Source organism: Hyperolius riggenbachi, chromosome 4, assembly GCF_040937935.1.
Source record: "Hyperolius riggenbachi isolate aHypRig1 chromosome 4, aHypRig1.pri, whole genome shotgun sequence".
NCBI lineage: Eukaryota > Metazoa > Chordata > Amphibia > Anura > Hyperoliidae > Hyperolius > Hyperolius riggenbachi.
This window is the reverse complement of record NC_090649.1, coordinates 391,234,864-391,252,792: the sequence shown is the minus strand read 5'-3', so window position 1 is coordinate 391,252,792 and position 17,929 is coordinate 391,234,864. Positions and strand designations below refer to the sequence as shown.

At 47.3% G+C, this 17,929-nt stretch overlaps 1 protein-coding gene across 2 annotated transcripts in view; it reads left to right on the top strand.

Moving 5' to 3' along the window:
* Window positions 1-9,202: 9,202 nt before the first annotated feature.
* ARHGEF33 (Rho guanine nucleotide exchange factor 33) overlaps window positions 9,203-17,929 on the top strand; it is a 223,774-nt gene continuing 215,047 nt past the window's right edge. The window contains exon 1 of one of the 2 annotated variants that reach the window (XM_068232186.1): window positions 9,203-9,310. The gene's annotated coding sequence lies outside the window, so the exon portion shown is untranslated. Of the gene's footprint in view, window positions 9,402-17,929 lie in introns of both variants that reach the window. The other variant, XM_068232185.1, reaches the window with a different exon arrangement.

The window sequence follows — 17,929 nt, the reverse complement described above, 5'->3', positions numbered from 1 at the left end:
GCAAGTTAGGTTCACTCAAATGCATAGCATGGGTGCACAGTAATGGAGGTGCATGATCAGGTAGGACAAAAAAGGAGTGAGGACCCTGCCCAAAGGCTTACAATCTAGAGGGAGAGGTAGGGACACGAGAGGTAGGGGACCAGAGTTCGGCTGTGGGTTTAGAGCAATTGTGAGGGGTGGTAGGCAAGAGTGAAAAGGTGAGTTTTGAGGGCCTTCTTGAAGGTGTTGAAGGAGGGGGCTGCCCTAATGGGTGGAGGTAGGGAGTTCCATAGTGTCGGAGCGGCTCTTGAGAAATCTTGGAGGCGTGCATGGGACTGGGTGATGCGGGGGACGGTCAGGCCAAGTTCATTGGAGGAGCGGAGTGAGCGGCTTGGTGTGTATCTCTGAGTAAGATCAGAAATGTAGGTTGGACAGGTTTTGTGGATGGATTTGTAGGTCAGACACAATATCTTGAATCTGATTCTGGACTGGATAGGAAGCCAGTGGAGGGATTCACGGAGGGGAGCCGCCCTGGTGGAGCGATGGGAGGAGTGGATAATTCTGGCAGCCGCATTCATGATGGACTGCAGTGGGGCTATTCGGGTCTTAGGGAGTCCAGACAGAAGGGCATTGCAGTAGTCGAGGCGGGAAATTATGAGGGCATGGATGAGGAGTTTGGTGGTGGCAGGGGTCAGGAAAGGGCGAATCTTACAGATGTTACGAAGGTGGAAGTTGCAGGACTTTGTGAGGTTTTGGATGTGGGGAGTGAAGGAGAGTGCGGAGTCCAGGGTGACACCCAGACAGCGGGCTTGAGAGGTAGGGTGAATAGTAGTGTGGTTAACAGTGACTTGCACATCTGGGAGGTCCAGGGATGACCGGGGTGGGAAGATCATAAATTCCGTTTTGTCTAGATTTAGTTTTAGGAACCTAGCGGACATCCAGGAGGAGATGGCAGATAGGCAGGAGGAGACCTTGTCCATGGTAGTGGTGGATATGTCAGGGGTGTGGAGATAGATTTGGGTGTCATCTGCATACAGATGATAGTTAAAACCCATGGAGGAGATAACCTTGCCAATGGAGGATGTGTATAGGGAGAACAGTAGGGGGCCAAGGACCGAGCCTTGGGGGACTCCCACTGAGAGGTGGTTGGGGGTGGACGAGGACTCATTAAAGGAGGTCGTGAAGGAGCGGTTGGAGAGGTAGGATGAAAGCCAGGTCAGGGCGAGATCGTGAATGCCCATGGATTGGAGGGACTGGAGGAGTAGGGGATGATCTACTGTATCAAAAGCTGCTGAAAGGTCAAGGAGGAGGAGAATGGTGTATTTACCTTCAGCTTTAGCTAAGGCAAGGTCATTGACCACTTTGGTGAGAGCCGTTTCGGTTGAGTGGGCAGGCCGAAATCCAGATTGCAGTGGGTCTAGTAGTGAGTTGGCATTGAGGTACTGGGTCAGGCGTTTGTGAACCAGACGCTCAAGGAGTTTTGAGGCGAAGGGGAGGAGGGAGATCGGGCGGTAGTTGGAGGGTAGCGAGGGGTCGAGGGAGGGTTTCTTGAGCAGAGGCAGTACAGTGGCCTGCTTGAAGTCTGAGGGGAAGGTGCCTGTGGATAGGGAGAGGTTAAACATGGTAGTAAGGACTGGGGCCAGATCCGTGAAGTGAGGCTGAAGTAGATCAGAAGGGATAGGGTCAATGGGGGAGGTAGTGGTATGGGAAGTCTGCAGTAGGTGGTTGACCTCCTCAGTGGTAGTAGGAGTGAAGGAGATGAGGGGAGGATAGGGTGGAGAAGGAGTAGGTTGTGAGCAGGTGGGAGGTAAAGATTGAAGATTGGATATTTCCTGACGGATGGAGACTATTTTGTTGGTGAAGTGGGTGGCTAAATCTGTGGCAGAGAGGGAGGAAACAGAAGGTGGGGGGGTGGGTTTAAGCAGGGAGTTGAAGGTGCTAAAAAGACGCCGGGGATTGGAAGCTTGTGCTCCGATGAGCTTGGTAAAGTATTCCTGCTTCGCATGAGCAAGGGCAGTGTGGAACTGCTGCAGGTTAGTCTTGTACTGTAGGAAATCCTGGTTTAGTCGAGTTAATAAATTATAGTGTGTTTATGCAGACCCAGTGATATTGTGCATTTTTCCAGAATAATTTTATCATTTTGGGGCTCCCCTGAAGTGGGTTAACACTAACCATTTGAAACATACTGAGCGCTGGATACTATTGTGCAATTTGTGAAAGAAGAGTGAGAGGGGCGGGCAGAGGCGGCGATGCGCCGCGATTGTGAAATTCCTTATGCGGCCCAGCCTCATCCTGACTTTGCCTCCTGCGGCCTCCCAGGTAAATTGAGTTTGAGACCCCTGGTGTAGAGTATGGCTCTCATACTACATGGAATGGGATAAAATTGGTCTGTGATCTTGCCTTTTCCAAAGACTTTTATCTCAAGTGTGTATGTAGCATAATTCTCCTAAGTTTTATCCGAGGAGACACTTTTTCATTTTTTTTTGTATAATATTTTTTTTAGAAAAATAAATCATGTCAAATCCAACATTTTTGCAAACATTAGGTGTAAGTAACAAGATGACATGTTTCAAATAATAGCAAAGTCTTGAGAATCATAAGCTTAATCTCATAGGACAACTAACCAGTTACTAGCAAATAGCAACAAAAAGGCAATTAGTTGGTGATTCCTGCTAATCGCCGAAGCGCTAGCACTTTTTAAAGTGCTAGCGCAATATTAAGTACAGTATATGACTGATCTCACTGCCGCTAATCGCGGGCGGTTCACGATCAGCGGCAATTGCAAACGCGTTACATGCGGCATTTTATGCTGATTCGAGAGTGATCGTGATTAGCATGCTATAGAAGCGATGACTCATGAAATGCGGATTTGTACAATAATTTTACCGCAATAATCTTTTTCAAGTGTGAATGGGCCCTAACGGCCTGTAATCCTGTGATTAAAGTCACTTCAAAATGACAGAAAGTTCAGATATAACATAAAATAGTGTGTAAATAACTCATCAGCTGCTCCTATGTGTCTGTGTGCTTCAGGCAGTTCTAAAGTAAACAGAGATTTCAGCCAGGAAGAGCTCATTCTGAATGGGGGTTGTAAGCATCCAAGTCTAAGCCCAATCTACACGATACAATTCTTTGTACGATTCGATTACGATTTTATTTACGATTCGATTAAATCCAACATGTCAGATTGGGATTTGATTCGATACAGTTCGATTTGCAAAACAATGGCAAATGGAATTGCATCGAATCGAATCCCGATCGGACATGTTGGATTTAATCGAATCGTAATCGAATCGTACAAAGAATCGTATTGTGTAGATTGGGCTTTACAGGAATAAAGTAAGACTCCTCTTTAAAAGCTGCTCTATAGTTGCAAAAATCTCTCACCTGTTCTTATATAATCTGTGATAAAGCCGTGTGTGTAGGTAGTGCAGAAATAAACAGTAAGGCCTGGTGCACACCAAAACCCGCTAGCAGATCCGCAAAATGCTAGCAGATTTTGAAACGCTTTTTCTTCTTTTTCTGTAGCGTTTCAGCTAGCGTTTTGCGGTTTTGTGTAGCGGTTTTGGTGTAGTAGATTTCATATATTGTTACAGTAAAGCTGTTACTGAACAGCTTCTGTAACAAAAACGCTGGCAAAACCGCTCTGAACAGGCGTTTTTCAGAGCGGTTTGCGTTTTTCCTATACTTAACATTGAGGCAGAAACGCATTCCGAAATCCAAAAAATGCCTCACCCCGGGAGGATTCGTTTCTGCAAAACGCCTCCCGCTCTGGTGTGCACCACCCCATTGAGATACATTGACCAAGCGGATCCGCAGCCGCAAGCGGCTGCAGAAACGCGGAAATTTTTTTTTTTAAGTGCTGCCGATTTTAGAAATCACCATAAAAGCTCTTGTGCAATGATTTCCTGTGAGAGTATTCAATTTTCAATTTTATTAAAATTGCAAAACGCGATACATGTGCCATTTTCTGAGCGTTTTTGCCCCCGGGGGATGCTTACTTTGGGAGGGGAAGCCTCTGGGGCCTATTAAGTCTTCCCCTATCCTCCTGAACCTAAAGGATCCAGCCCTGGCAGCCCCCAAATTACAGCTGACAAGCGTGTCGGCTGCTGCATAGGCGCGGTAGCGCCTGCAATATACATATATCCAGTGTGGACACAGTAGCGGCTTTTTGCACGCTCAGGCTGACATAGCCAGACCCGATTGGAAAGCCGGGGTTTGGGGGCTGCCAGCACTGGATACTGGAGGGTGAGGAGGACGGGGAAAGCCTCATTGGGATCCAGAGGCTTCCCCCTCCCGAGGTAAGTATCCCCTGGGTTTGTGTGTGTGTGTGGGCTGGTGCACACCAGAGCGGTTCTGAAGCGTTTTTTATTCTTGCAGGGGAAAAATAATGGCTAATGAAAGTGAATGGGATGGTGCACACCAGAGCGGTTTGTTTTTTTCACAAACGCAAACTCAGGGGCTGCAGCATTTTTTAGATTTCTGAGGTGTTTCTGCCTCAATGTTAAGGTATAGGAAAGTGGAAACACTCTGAAAAATGCTAGATCAGAGCAGTTTTCCAGGTGTTTTTGTTATAGAAGCTGTTTAGTAACAGCTTTTACTGTAACAATATATGATATCTGCTACACAAAAACGCTCCAAAAAACGCTAGGCATGTTTACAAAACGTCTCTAAACATGCCTAGAATCGCTCTCAAATCTGCTTCAAAAACCTCTAGCGTTTTGCAGATCTGCTAGAGGATTTTGGTGTGCACTGGGCGTGTGTGTGTTGGTGGTGGTGGTGAGCGGTTTGTTTTACAGATTTTTTTTAAAGTTATGCTGGAATTCCGCTTTAATGTGCATCTGTTTATGTACAGAATAATCTTGTTTTTTATGACAATTGGAAACAGTGATTTTGTTTTGCAGGCCCGCTGGGCATGACTCGGAGTGTTTTCAGCTTGCTGATGATATTATATGTGCAAAATTGGTTAATTCTGTCATCTGAAATAGAAACCAGGCACAAAGGTTGTCTTATTACAAGCAAGAGAGAGGCTGGGTTCACGTATGACATAGCGTGAAAGGCTGCATTTTATGTCACATTTTATATTAATGTTGTGTACATTTTTTGTGCGTTTTTACTGAGTTTTTGATGTGTTTGTGATCAGTTTTTCATGCTTTTTAATGCGTTTGCATATACAAAACGCATATGCGGTTTCCATATGTTTTAATTTTTTCATTTATGTAAATCACTTGAAAGACAACAGGAAGCGAAAATACAGTACAAAAAACCCTATTTTTAAAAAACCGCATATAAAAACACATAGAAAAGGCATAAAAAAACACATACCATTGCATTTCCATTGACTTTATGTGCGTTTTGGCAGCATTCCTGCATATTATGCAACAAAACCAGCGTTTTTGAAAAGGCAGCTTTAAAAACGCATAGAAAACGCATATGCATTTTTTCCTGCGGCCCACAGACTTTCATTAGAGGCAAAAACGCAGCGTTTTCCACAACACTAGCATTTCTGCTATGTGTGCACCCAGCCTTACCTGGAGGGATCTGATTAAAAAACCCTCAAAATATATAATTGTATTGCTCTGTGACCTGAAACGCAGATACACCAATTTTTCCAGTAGTATTTACAGAACGCAACTTATAACAGACTAATGAAAAGGATAATAGGACCAGTTCAGAAAAACAAACAAACCTCAAATCACCACGATAGACTCTATGCAACCCACATTATATGGGCCTCTTTCCATCACCAGGCAGGCAAGTGAATTTGTTGTCTTGTCTTTAATCCTGCTCTCCCTAATTAACAGTCACCCCCTCCCCCCAGCACCCACACCTATCCTCAGGAAAAGGAATGTCTCATTAATGTCCCATTGTGCGCCTGCACAGCAGAGTGGACCCGATTGGGCTTGGCTATTTTCTCCAGAGCGGAAAGCTGCTAGTGCACCTGCGCAGGCGCCACTGTTATTATTATGGTCTGTTCAGGGGCTGAGATTGCTGGATCGGGCTCACTGAGGAGGATGAGGGAAGCCTTATTCGGATCCAGTGGCTTCCTGCAAATCACATTGTACATACTGCAATTAGCAGTAGAGTCTAAAAACACACCATGGCACTGTCAATTATACCATTTAGGCCTAATTTCCTCAAGAAACTTTATTTGAGGTTGTAAAAAGTATCCCATAAATATGAATGTCATGTGCCTGGTGTCAGCTAATACATAACAATCAGTTTACATCCAGTTTACATCACCAAGTATTGCTTCACCCCACTGAGACACACAAAGCATAAGGCCTGGTACCCACTAGCAGTGCTTTTTCTAAGGGCTTGTGATTTGAAAAGCTCTTGCTAATGTAATGCTATGATTGATTTATTTAAAAAAAAAAGAATCACATCCCTCAAGTGGAATCACCCCCATAGCATTACATTAGCAAGAGCTTTTCAGATCACAAGCACTTAGAGAAGCACTGCTAGTGGATTCCAGGCCTAAGTCTGTGATCATGTAGCAGGAATCTCCCCAGAGCTCCCTGAATGGAGGAAGCGGGTTACTGACAGTCAGATGCAATGGTCTTGCGTTCGGGATTTAGAGAGACAGTCAACTGGACCAGATGTATCTCTCTGCTGTCTGGTCAGTTCTTAATAGGAAAATAGAATGGTGGAGGATGTGGTCCCTAAACCTGTTAGATAGCACCTAAAGGTAGGTGAGTGTAAGACCACTGTCAGAATTTTCTGAGCCCTATCCTAGGTGCCTTGTATCTCACTTTACTAGTGCAATTTAGAGTGTTGCTGTTTTCTAGTGCTCTAACAATTGATCTCAACATTACAGTCATCCTCCCCCAACTTGGCCCAAGCCTAGCTTTGTAGTGTCCCCCTATAGTGTGTCCGAGAAAAAGGGTTAAAAGTAACGGGGGAAGAAGAAAGAGGAGAAAGAGAACTGGTGCAGAAAAAGACAATCTACCTCCACCTGCTTTGCTCATTCCACCTACCCAATATTAGGCTGCTTCTCATTCTATTCTCTACTAGTCTTTGAGCTCATCCTGCTCACACAATCATCCCCAAAACAGTTCTGCTCCTATGAACCCCAATTTGATCACACAACACACAAACCTCAAACCCTCAAGAGCCCGTCAGATACGTTCCCGTGGCTGAGCGCGGCTGCATTGCACAGGCGAAAGACGGCCTGCGGAGAAGCATGGCTTCTTGCGCCATGCACAAGGTGCTCCGTGCTACTGCGCAGGCACAGTTATATTCGTACAGGTGCAGTACAGCCGCACTCATGCAGGAAGAGGAGTGTGGCATCAATCTTCCAAAGGGTCCAGAGGGCAGTGGCCTTGAGGAGGACGTGGGAATCTCCTTTTTTATTTTTATAATGTCTCAAGTTCACGTTATGTTTTTCAATTTATTTCACATCATTCCAACCCTACAGTGCTTAAAATTCTTATAACACAATACTCTAAACATTATGCCCAGACTAGTCATTAACTCCCCAGTTTTTTGTGAATCCCATTTTGAAGCGCAGGAGATTTGGGCGCAGCCATACAACTTAATAGGAATTACGGCTATAGCTGCGCTCAGTGAGTAATTTGAGCATCGTCAAAAGACGGAGCTCTAATTACTTTTAAAACACTGTCATTGGGCCGCCAGCAATAGCTGGAAGCCGAATTACATAATTTCCACCATCCCCACCGACCTGGAAGGGGAATAGTAATTAGCGCAGGGTAACACGTATATCGGCTTTACCCTGCGCCCAACTCTCCCAGCGGCGATTTCATAAGTGGGCTACCATTCTGCCTGTTAACACCCTCAATACTGTTTCTCCTAACATCACAGAGTTTCTGAATGTCCCTGACCTCACTACCATCTCTCTGCCTCTTTCCTCTCTACTAGCACTCCCATCCCTGATAACTTGCTATGTGCACCCCAGCGTCTGCTTATCTCTCAGCTTCTGTTTACCCCAATTGTCCTCCTAAAACTACATACACATGTTGTCATTTTTAAGCGATTTTTTTCCCACGATTTTTGCACAACAAGCAATCGCTTCCCCGATTTTGCGAAGTGTTTACGTGTGCACAATTAAACAAGCATTTTGCTTAATCGCTCAGCGATTAAGACCGTCACAGCAGATCTTTAAGATTTCCAACGTCTCCCGCACAAAGTGCAGCGATCGTTTAAACTCTTGTTCACGCCAGTCGTGTGTTTACATGAGTAAGAAGATGGCACTTTTTAATTACAGGTACAGTTTACATTACACCATTGTGGCTGATATACAAGATTAAAATATTTTAGATGTAGTGCTGAAATCTTTTGTACAGTTATGACTCCAATAATAATACAGCATTAAAAAAAACCACTACCTTTTACTCCATAAGGTAGCAAAGATGAACAGCGTTTATGTATTTGACCAATCCAGAGCTGCCGTTTCAGACCAATTTTTGAATCCCAAGCTAAACAGCCCTTGTTTTCCTCCACCACTAATGCCCCTGCCTTTACTCCTGCTCTCCCTAGACCCAGTAATCCCCCAATTTCCAGGGCTCTACCTCCATACAGGTGACCTGTACACAGGAGAACATCACTACATTAAGCACAGGCTCCCTCCTTTCCATTACATATAATCATACCTCCCAACTTTTTGAGATGAGAAAAAGGGACACTTAGGCCACGCCCCTGACACACCCCTGGCCACGCCCCCACCATGCCCCTAATCCCACATACCATAAAGATTTCATAAAAAAAATATGTTTTATAATTCAAACCCCACTGATGCTTTCTATCCTGATTCATTTTCCTTCATAGTAACATTTTAAAATATGATGGGAATAAAGTTTAAAATCAATCAAGCACATTTTTAGTATAGAATTATATATATTTATATAGAAAGAGGGACAAATGAGGGGGAAAGAGGGACAGTGCTCCCAAAAAGGGACTGTCCCTCTGAAAGAGGGACAGTTGGGAGCTATGTATAATGTATAATGCCCCTCCTCCACAGTGCTATGTGTTCCTCAGTGATCAGTGCAGAGCAGCTACTGGGGTAATAAGGAAGGGCTGTTGCTGTGTTACTGTATATAGTATGCATGTATCTAGTATTTAGCTTGCTAATGGGGAAAAAGGCTAAGCTGTGTGGCTGCATTGGTCCGATGTGGTCACGTGTTGCTGCATGTGCCGTCCTCAGCGGTGATGCGCGTGACATGTGCGTCATATGCGCGTCACAATAAATGCTCCGCTTCCAAATCTCCCTGGAAACCACTTCCTATCAGCGGCAGCAGAGGAGATGGCAGCTAGTCTATCCCTGTCCCAAACATCGACACCAGAAACATGAAGTGAGAGAGAGGTCATCCCATCAGTAAGTGCACCGGAGCTCCCCCATGTGGCTGGTAGTAGGAACTGCCTCGCTGAGGCTGGATCGCTCATCGCTGCAGCAGAAGCAGATTGCTGTGAGTAGAAATGATTGATTACAGTGTAAACACTCAGGGCTAGTTCACACTTGTGCGCTTTTCAGCGCTTTGCTGATTGCCATAGATCAGCAAAGTGCTGTTGCCTGTTGCTAATGTATTACTATGGGAGCGTTGTCACTGCACTGTTTGCATTTTGTTTAAATTGCAAATGTGCATGCAGCGCTTTGGGGGCAATTGCGATGAGATTCTTGTTCTCTCGAATAGGAATTACAATGTAATTTGTGGCGCAAAATTGCAGTTGCGATTCACATTTTGCGTTAATTTTGTGAACTAGTCCTCACAATTGCTCTTTTAAATTGCGCGTTTGCAGCAATTTGCGTTGTTATTCTTGTTTGACAGAACGAGTATCACATCGCAATCGCTCTCAAAGCGCTGCATGCAGCAAGTTCCGATTTATGCAAATCACACACGCTGCAATGAGAATTATCCCATATGGCTACGCTAGCAACAGTGCTTTGCTGATCACCGTCACTCAGCAAAGAGCTGAAAAGCGACCAAGTGTGAACCAGCCCTCATCCCAGGCTGAGTAATACATATATGTAAAAAAGGTGCTAGCAAACCTGGGCGCTGGAGAAAAAGCACTGTACCTAACACTAAACCTCCCTCGACCTACTCCCAACATGTCCTAACTAGAGGCGATGTGCCTGGATATATGTATTTCCATTCTACTCCCAACATGCCACCCATTCCCTTATGTATAACAGTAAAAATTACTAGGCACGGGCGTCTGCACGTCAGGCAACTTGGGGCATCTGACCCCCCGGCTGTCCGCCCCCCCCCCCCCCCCCCGGCCGTCCCCACTGACCCCCGGCCATCCCGCTGCCAGGTAGCCCAGCGTCAGACCTCCAATCAGCCGACAACCACTAGTGCGGGCGCTAGGACCTAGCAGACACGCACTGATATGCGGAAGTGACATCACTTCCGCATATGCAGCGTGGTGTTCACGAGTACTGTGCGCCCTCTTTCACTCGCAGACTGATCGCCGGCTGATTCTGAGGTCTGACTCTGGCTGTCAAGGTGAGGGAGGCGCCTGTCACTACCTAACTGGGGGTCCCTGTCACTACCTAACCTGGGGGGCGCCTGTCACTACCTAACCTGGGGTGCTCCTGTCACTAACTTAACTGGGGGTCCCTGTCACTACCTAACCTGGGGAGGTCCTGTCACTACCTAAACTGGGGGTGCCTGTCACTACCTAACTGGGCGTCCCTGTCACTACCTAACTGGGCGTCCCTGTCACTACCAATCTGGGGGTCCCTGTCACTACCTAACCTGGGGGCTCCTGTCACTACCTAAACTGGGAGCTCCTGTCACTACATGCAGAGGGGGGTCCCTGTCACTACCTGAACTTGGGGGCATCTGTCACTACATACACTGGGGGGCTCCTGTCACTACCTAAACTGGGGGGCTCCTGTCACTAACTGAACTGGGGGGCCCTGTCACTACATACACTGAGGAGTCCCTGTCACTTCCTGAACTGGGGTGCACCTGTCACTACATACACTGGGGGGACGCTGTGGGGCAGAGAAAAGGAGCAGGAGGACCCCGGGAGCCCGATCTGGTGTATTATCTTACGTTTGATTGATAGATGTAAAAGAAAAATCGTATATACTCACAAAGCCGGGTTGCACATAGAAGGTAAGGATAAGTCCTACCTTACAAAGTAGTCACTCAGGATATCGTAAAAAGTAGTACTTTAATGGGGCACTTTTAAAAGTTAAAATTTATTTTTAATTGGTATACTAACCAATATTCGAGTACCCCGAGGGCGCCTCCTACCCCCTATATACATACACTGGGGGGCTCCTGTCACTACCTAAACTGGGGGTACCTGTCACTAACTGAACTGGGGGGGCCCTGTCACTACCTAAACTGGAGACTCCTGTCACTACATACACTGGGGGGTCCCTGTCTCTACCTAAACTGGGGGGCACCTGTCACTTCCTGAACTGGGAGGCTCCTGTCACTACATACACTGGGGGGCTCCTGTCACTTCCTGAACTGGGGGGCTCCTGTCACTACATACACTGGGGGGCACCTGTCACTACATACACTGGGGGGCTCCTGTCACTTCCTGAACTGGGGGGCATCTGTCACTACCTAAACTGGGGGGTACCTGTCACTACCTAAACTGGGGGGCACCTGTCACTACATACACGGGGGGGCTTCTGTCACTAGCTAAACTGGGGGGTACCTCTCACTACCTGAACAGGGGGGCTCCTGTCACTACCTAAACTGGGGGGCCCTGTCACTACCTAAACTGGGGGGCTCCTGGCGCTACCAAAAACAGTATTGCCAGGCACAGCAGCCAGTAGAGGAGAATTCAGAAGCCAGGTGAGAGGTGTCTACCATATTAAGGGGGCATTCTGCCTATTTATGTGAAATGCTGTCTATTTATGTGCTTCATGACTGCTGAATTTGTATTGTTGGGGCCCTCATGGTTGCTGAATTTGTCTTGTTGGGGGCCTCATGATTACTGAATTTGTCTTGTTGGGGGCCTCATGATATGTTGGGGGCCTCAAGATTGCTGAATTTGTCTTGTTGGGGGCCTCATGATTGCTGAATTTGTCTTGTTGGTGGCCTCATGATTGCTGAATTTGTCATGTTGGGGGCCTCATGATTGCTGAGTTTGTCTTGTTGAGGGCCTCATGATTGCTGAATTTGTCTTGATGGCGGTCACATGATTGCTAACTGCGAGACTATGGGAAAAGCTGAATCATCATCATCATCATATGCGACAATAGCATTAAACCTACTTTTTTCGCTTAAAACCGAAAATAAAACTGTGAGGTTCTAAAAAAATGAATACATTTTTCAGGAATAGGATGGATGAAATTGTTTATCTTCACAATTTATTTTCAACTTGGATTTTCCATAATGTTCATGTATGAGTTAAAACGTTTGTATTTCGTTTAAATTTCTGTTGGCACTTTGCGATAGATAAGTGACTTTTGGGTTGCAGTTTGGGCACTCGGCCTCCAAAAGGTTCGCCACCACTGTCCTAATCTAATGTCCCACTATTGCTAAGTTCATGTAAATTTGTCTCCACCCATGACCACACCCACATTCTGGTCCATGACCACACCCATCTTTCGGCGCGATGTGCTACGCGTGCTGCACAACATGACCCCCTCTGGAAAATTTTCTGCGAACACCCATGTTACCAGATATGGGTTTTGTCTACATAATAGCCCAAATGACCTGCTTCTGTAACTAGCTACGAAAGTACACCTGTGACATTAAATTAAGCAAAAATGTACCTTGGAAGGGGGAAGCCTCTGGATCCTAATGGGGCTTCCTCCATCCTCCTCAGTCAGCCCAATCCATCACTGGCACCCTTGCAGCAACAGTGACAATATGTACTGTACATTCACCACTGCGCTCAGATGCAATAGCGGCTTTCTGCTCAGACTCCAGCGGAAATAGCTGAACCCGATTGGGTCCGCTCTACTGGGGAGTCAGCTCGCCTGCTCAGTATAGCGGACAAAATTGAGCTTAGCTGTTCCCGCCGGAGCCCAAAGGGGAAACTGCTACTGCGCCTGCACACACCAGTGACAATCAGAGTTTTGGGGGTGCCAGTGCAGGATCGCCTCTGCTGAGGAGGACAGGGAGCCTCTTTAGTACCCAGAGACTTCTCCCTCCCAAGGTAACTACCCCCCAGGGGAACTTTTCCCCCTTCAAGACCACTTTCAGGCCTCTTTTCCAGGGATGACTGCACTGCTTGTTTCTCGGGCAGCTCAGCGTCTTGACTGATCTTGTGCCGGGCTTGACTGCAATTTGGGTGCAGTTGAAATGCAGCTGAATGACATTGTTTATTACAACACGTATCAGCTGTTCACAGGCAGTGGTGTTACCAAGTGAAGAAAAACTGCCATGCTCAGACACAACAACATGGGGGGCAGCTAGGCCACGCCCCATGCTGAGCTAGAAAGCGGCCAGACGGAATTCAGTGCCTGACAGAAGCTCATGGAAAAGACACCTTTGTATTAATTAACCTGTCACTCCTCAGATCCATGGTGTGGGCACTTTATTTTAGCAACGGGCATACTTTACATGCATTCCCCCCATACCCTCATACCATGTGACTTTGGGGTACGCACGTAATGTCTTACGCACGAGAAGTAGAGACTAATGCATTGCATATATTAAACTATGCGCACGTAATTTTGCTTAAAGCACTTCCAAAGCAAAATATATAATCTATTTTTTTACTTACCTGGTGCTTCTTCCAGACCCTCACAGCTGTCTTAGTTCCTCGCCGCAGCCCTGGTCCTCTTCGGTGGATAAAAATAGAATACATATTTCGCCTCAGAAGTCCTTTAACGCAGTTTATGGCACACAGTGTAGTTTTATAAAATCTTTAAAGAAAATTGTAAAGAAAAAAAAAAAGCCCTCTGAGGCATACTTACCTCGGGAGGGGGAAGCCTCTGGATCCTAATGAGGCTTCCCCCGTCCTCGGTCCCGGCAATCCAGTGCTAGAAGACCCTGAACACCGTGAAGGTAACTATATATCTACCACGATCCAGAGCAGGAGCAGTAGCGGCTTTCCGATCGGGCTCAAGCGGAAATAGCTGAGCCCCATCAGGTCCGCTGTACTGCACAGGTGAGTCGCCTACGCAGTAGAGAGGACCCGATTAGGATCGGCTGTTTCTGCCTGAGGCCGATCGGAAAGCTACTACTGCGCCTGCGTCACAGCCAACATCCTTGTTGGCTGTGGTTTCAGGGGCTTCCAGCGCTGGATAGCCGAGACAGAGGAACCATTAGGATCCAGAGGCTTCCCCCTCACGGGTAAGTATCCCCCAGAGGGTTTTTTTTTTCTTACAGAGTCTTAGCTGGGCTTGAAATTTCTGCTTGCAATTTTGTATAAATGCCATTTTTAAGGCTACTTTCACATTAGGACGTTGCGGTTTGATGCGACGTTAAAGTTGCACCGCAAATTAACAACGCAACGTGGCCAAAAGGTCATAACGCAGCGTTACCAACGTATACAGCATATACAGTAGAAAATACAGGCAATGAAAAGTATGTCACCAAGTCATTACTGAGCATGTGCAAAAGTCTAACACAGCTAATAACGTGTATAACGCACAACATGCAGTACTTTTACTTAAAGGAAAGGTTCAGGGAAACCTGTAAAAAAATAAAAATCCCTATCCACTTACCTGGGGCTTCCTCCAGCCCGTGGCAGGCAGGAGGTGCCCTCGCCGCCGCTCCAGAGGCTTCCGGTCGTCTTCGGTGGCCGACCCGCCCTGGCCAGGCCGGCTGTAAAGGTCGGGCTCTTCTGCGCTCCAAGGACGGGCTCTTCTGCGTCCCACGCGGGCGCGCTGACGTCATCGGACGTCCTCCGGGCTGTACTGCGCAGGCGCAGTAGTTCTGCGCATGCGCAGTAGAGCCCGGAGGACGTCCGATGACGTCAGAGCGCCGGCGTGGGACGCAGAAGTTCCGGGCCTTGGAGCGCAGAACAGCCCGACCTGGCAGCCGGCCTGGCCAGGTCGGGCGCGCCACCGGAGACCACCGGGAGCCTGCGGAGCGGCGGCGAGGGCACCTCCTGCCTGCCACGGGCTGGAGGAAGCCCCAGGTAAGTGGAATTTGATTTTTATTTTTTGCCCACCCTCCCTGAACCTTTCCTTTAATGTTATCTGAGTTTGGTAATGCGGCTGCCTAATTGCTATTTGGATCATGCTGCTGCCTAAATTATATGGGGAACATTGCTGCTTAATTATGGTATTTGGAGGACATGCTGGCTGTCAATTGGAGGACATGGCTGCCTGTTATTTGGGTAAAAGACTGCCTGTCATTCTGGGGACATGACTGCCTGTTATTCGGGGTACATGACTGCCTGTTGCTTGTTATTTAAAGGAAACCAAGGTGAAAATGATATGAAAGAACGTTAAGGCTGCTTTCACAGTAAGACGTTACAGGCGCACGTTAGTGCAGCCTGTAACGCAGCCCACCGCACAGCAATGAAAAATCAATGGGCTGTTCACAGTGCCCACGTTGCGTTGCGTTACATTGTAACGCAGCACGTTCAAACAAAGTGCTGCATGCTGTGCGCTATACGTGGCTAAGCCGCGTTAGACTGTTTGCACATGCTCAGTAATGTTGGAGTAGGAGGTCTCCCCTCCTCCTCCGCGGCCAGCCACATGGCTAATTAATATTTACTGCACTCAGTGACGTGCAGTGTTTACTTCCTGGAACGGCCACTCTGTGCGGCGATTGGCGGGCGGGACCACGTGATGCGGATCACGTGGTCTCCGCATCCCATAGCATAAAAAAGGAGCTGCATAACGCGGCTCTTGGTAGCGTCCTCCTACAACACCACCAGGCGTTGCATTAGGGGCACGTTATGCGACCTATAACGTCCCCTAAAACACAACGTCTTGGTGAGAAAGAGGCCTAAATGTTATATTTTCTCATATACTGACACAGTCTTTCAGTGTCCCAGAAGCTAAAATACATGAACTATTGACCTTTTATTTCTACCACCTGCTCTCAGGAACAGTTCTATGCCAGGACAGTGTTATGGCTGTAATTCCTTATCAGTGAGGGTTACACTATAGTTTGACTTAGTCCCAACTCCTAAATGATAACTTTTTTAGGCAAAGAAAGAAAGAAAGAAAGGAACACAGCCTAGTTATCTGTATGCTTAGCACTGTACATACACATGTCTATCTCATTGGGTGGTTTAAGTCTCTAAACAGTGGTAATGTTACCTTGCTCACATAGTGCACGGCAATATTTGCATGTACCATGAGTTACACGATTAGCCTGACCCGTGGTACTCGAGTAGTGCGACCGTTGCTACAGTAATGCGCATTACTAAGGAGCGTTACCGTTAGCAGCGCGTATTACATGCAAGTACCGCGAGTTACACAAATAGCGTAACCCACGGTACTCGAGCAGCGCAACTGTTGCTGCATATAACTAACAAGTGTTACCAACTTACTGTTAGTTACGTGCATGACAGTGGCAACGGTCACTCTACTTGAGTAACTCGGGGTACTTGCAGGCAGAAGTTAGGGTAATATTGTCGTGTGCTATGTGAGCAAAGTAACATTACCGCTGTTTAGAGACTTAACCCGCACATCACATGTCACCTCGAGTATCCTTGGCAGGGGTCCCCAACCTTTTTGAGCCCGGGGCCCAATGTCTCGACCAAACTTTTCTCTGGGGCCCGTGGTTAGTGGCGGGGGCAGCCCCCCTTTTTTCCCTGATTTTGAGTGTAGTATATAGGTAACTAGTTATCTAGGTATAGTTGCCCCCAGCATAGGTAGCTAACACAGTTGCCCCTGTATAAGGTCTATAGGTGCCCCAGTATAGTTAGGTAGTATAGTTACCCCAATATAGTTAGTACAGTTACCCCAGTATAGTAAGTACAGTTAGCCCAGTATAGCTACTACAGTTAGCCCAGTGTAGCAAGTACAGTTAGCCCAGTGTAGTAAGTACAGTTATCCCGGTATAGCTAGTACAGTGTAGCCCAGTGTAGCCAGTACAGTTAGCCCAGTGTAGCCAGTACAGTTAGCCCAGTGTAGCAAGTACAGTTAGCCCAGTGTAGCCAGCACAGTTAGCCCAGTGTAGCCAGCACAGTTAGCCCAGTGTAGCCAGCACAGTTAGCCCAGTGTAGCCAGCACAGTTAGCCCAGTGTAGCCAGTACAGTTAGCCCAGTGTAGTCAGTACAGTTAGCCCAGTGTAGCCAGTACAGTTAGCCCAGTGTAGTCAGCACAGTTAGCCCAGTGTAGCCAGCACAGTTAGCCCAGTGTAGCTAGCACAGTTAGCCCAGTGTAGCCAGCACAGTTAGCCCAGTGTAGCCAGCACAGTTAGCCCAGTGTAGCCAGTACAGTTAGCCCAGTGTAGTCAGTACAGTTAGCCCAGTGTAGCCAGTACAGTTAGCCCAGTGTAGTCAGCACAGTTAGCCCAGTGTAGCCAGCACAGTTAGCCCAGTGTAGCTAGCACAGTTAGCCCAGTGTAGCCAGCACAGTTAGCCCAGTGTAATTATGATCACTGATATATCAGCAAAGTATTAAAATGCATGTCCCAGGCCTAGGGCCTGCCCTAGTATGCAGCACAGAAGCATATGAGGTAGTGTCGCTGCATTCAAAGGAAAGGAGGAACAAGTATGAAATATACAACAAATACACATTAGAAACTAACTTGTCAGCCTTACCCAGAAGAAAATACATTTAGATTGATGAATATGGTCCGCCACGCTATCTCTGTCTCACTGCCTCCCTGTCTCACACTGCCGGAGGAAAGCGCGGGTGCACACGCTGAAGCCAAATGCTCGAGAAAGATGGGATGGGCTAGGGCGGCGTGACTTCCGGCTTGCGCGGCTGCGCTCTGCAATGCGTACATGCAGGGATCTAGCCGCGTGCACTCGCAGAGTCGCGGCTAATGAAGGAGGGGGAGAGGCAAAATAAAATCAGTGTGAGGCAATGGATTAGCCGCGGCCCGGCGCAAAACGTCCCGCGGACCGGTATTGGGCCACGGACCGGGGGTTGGGGACCCCTGCT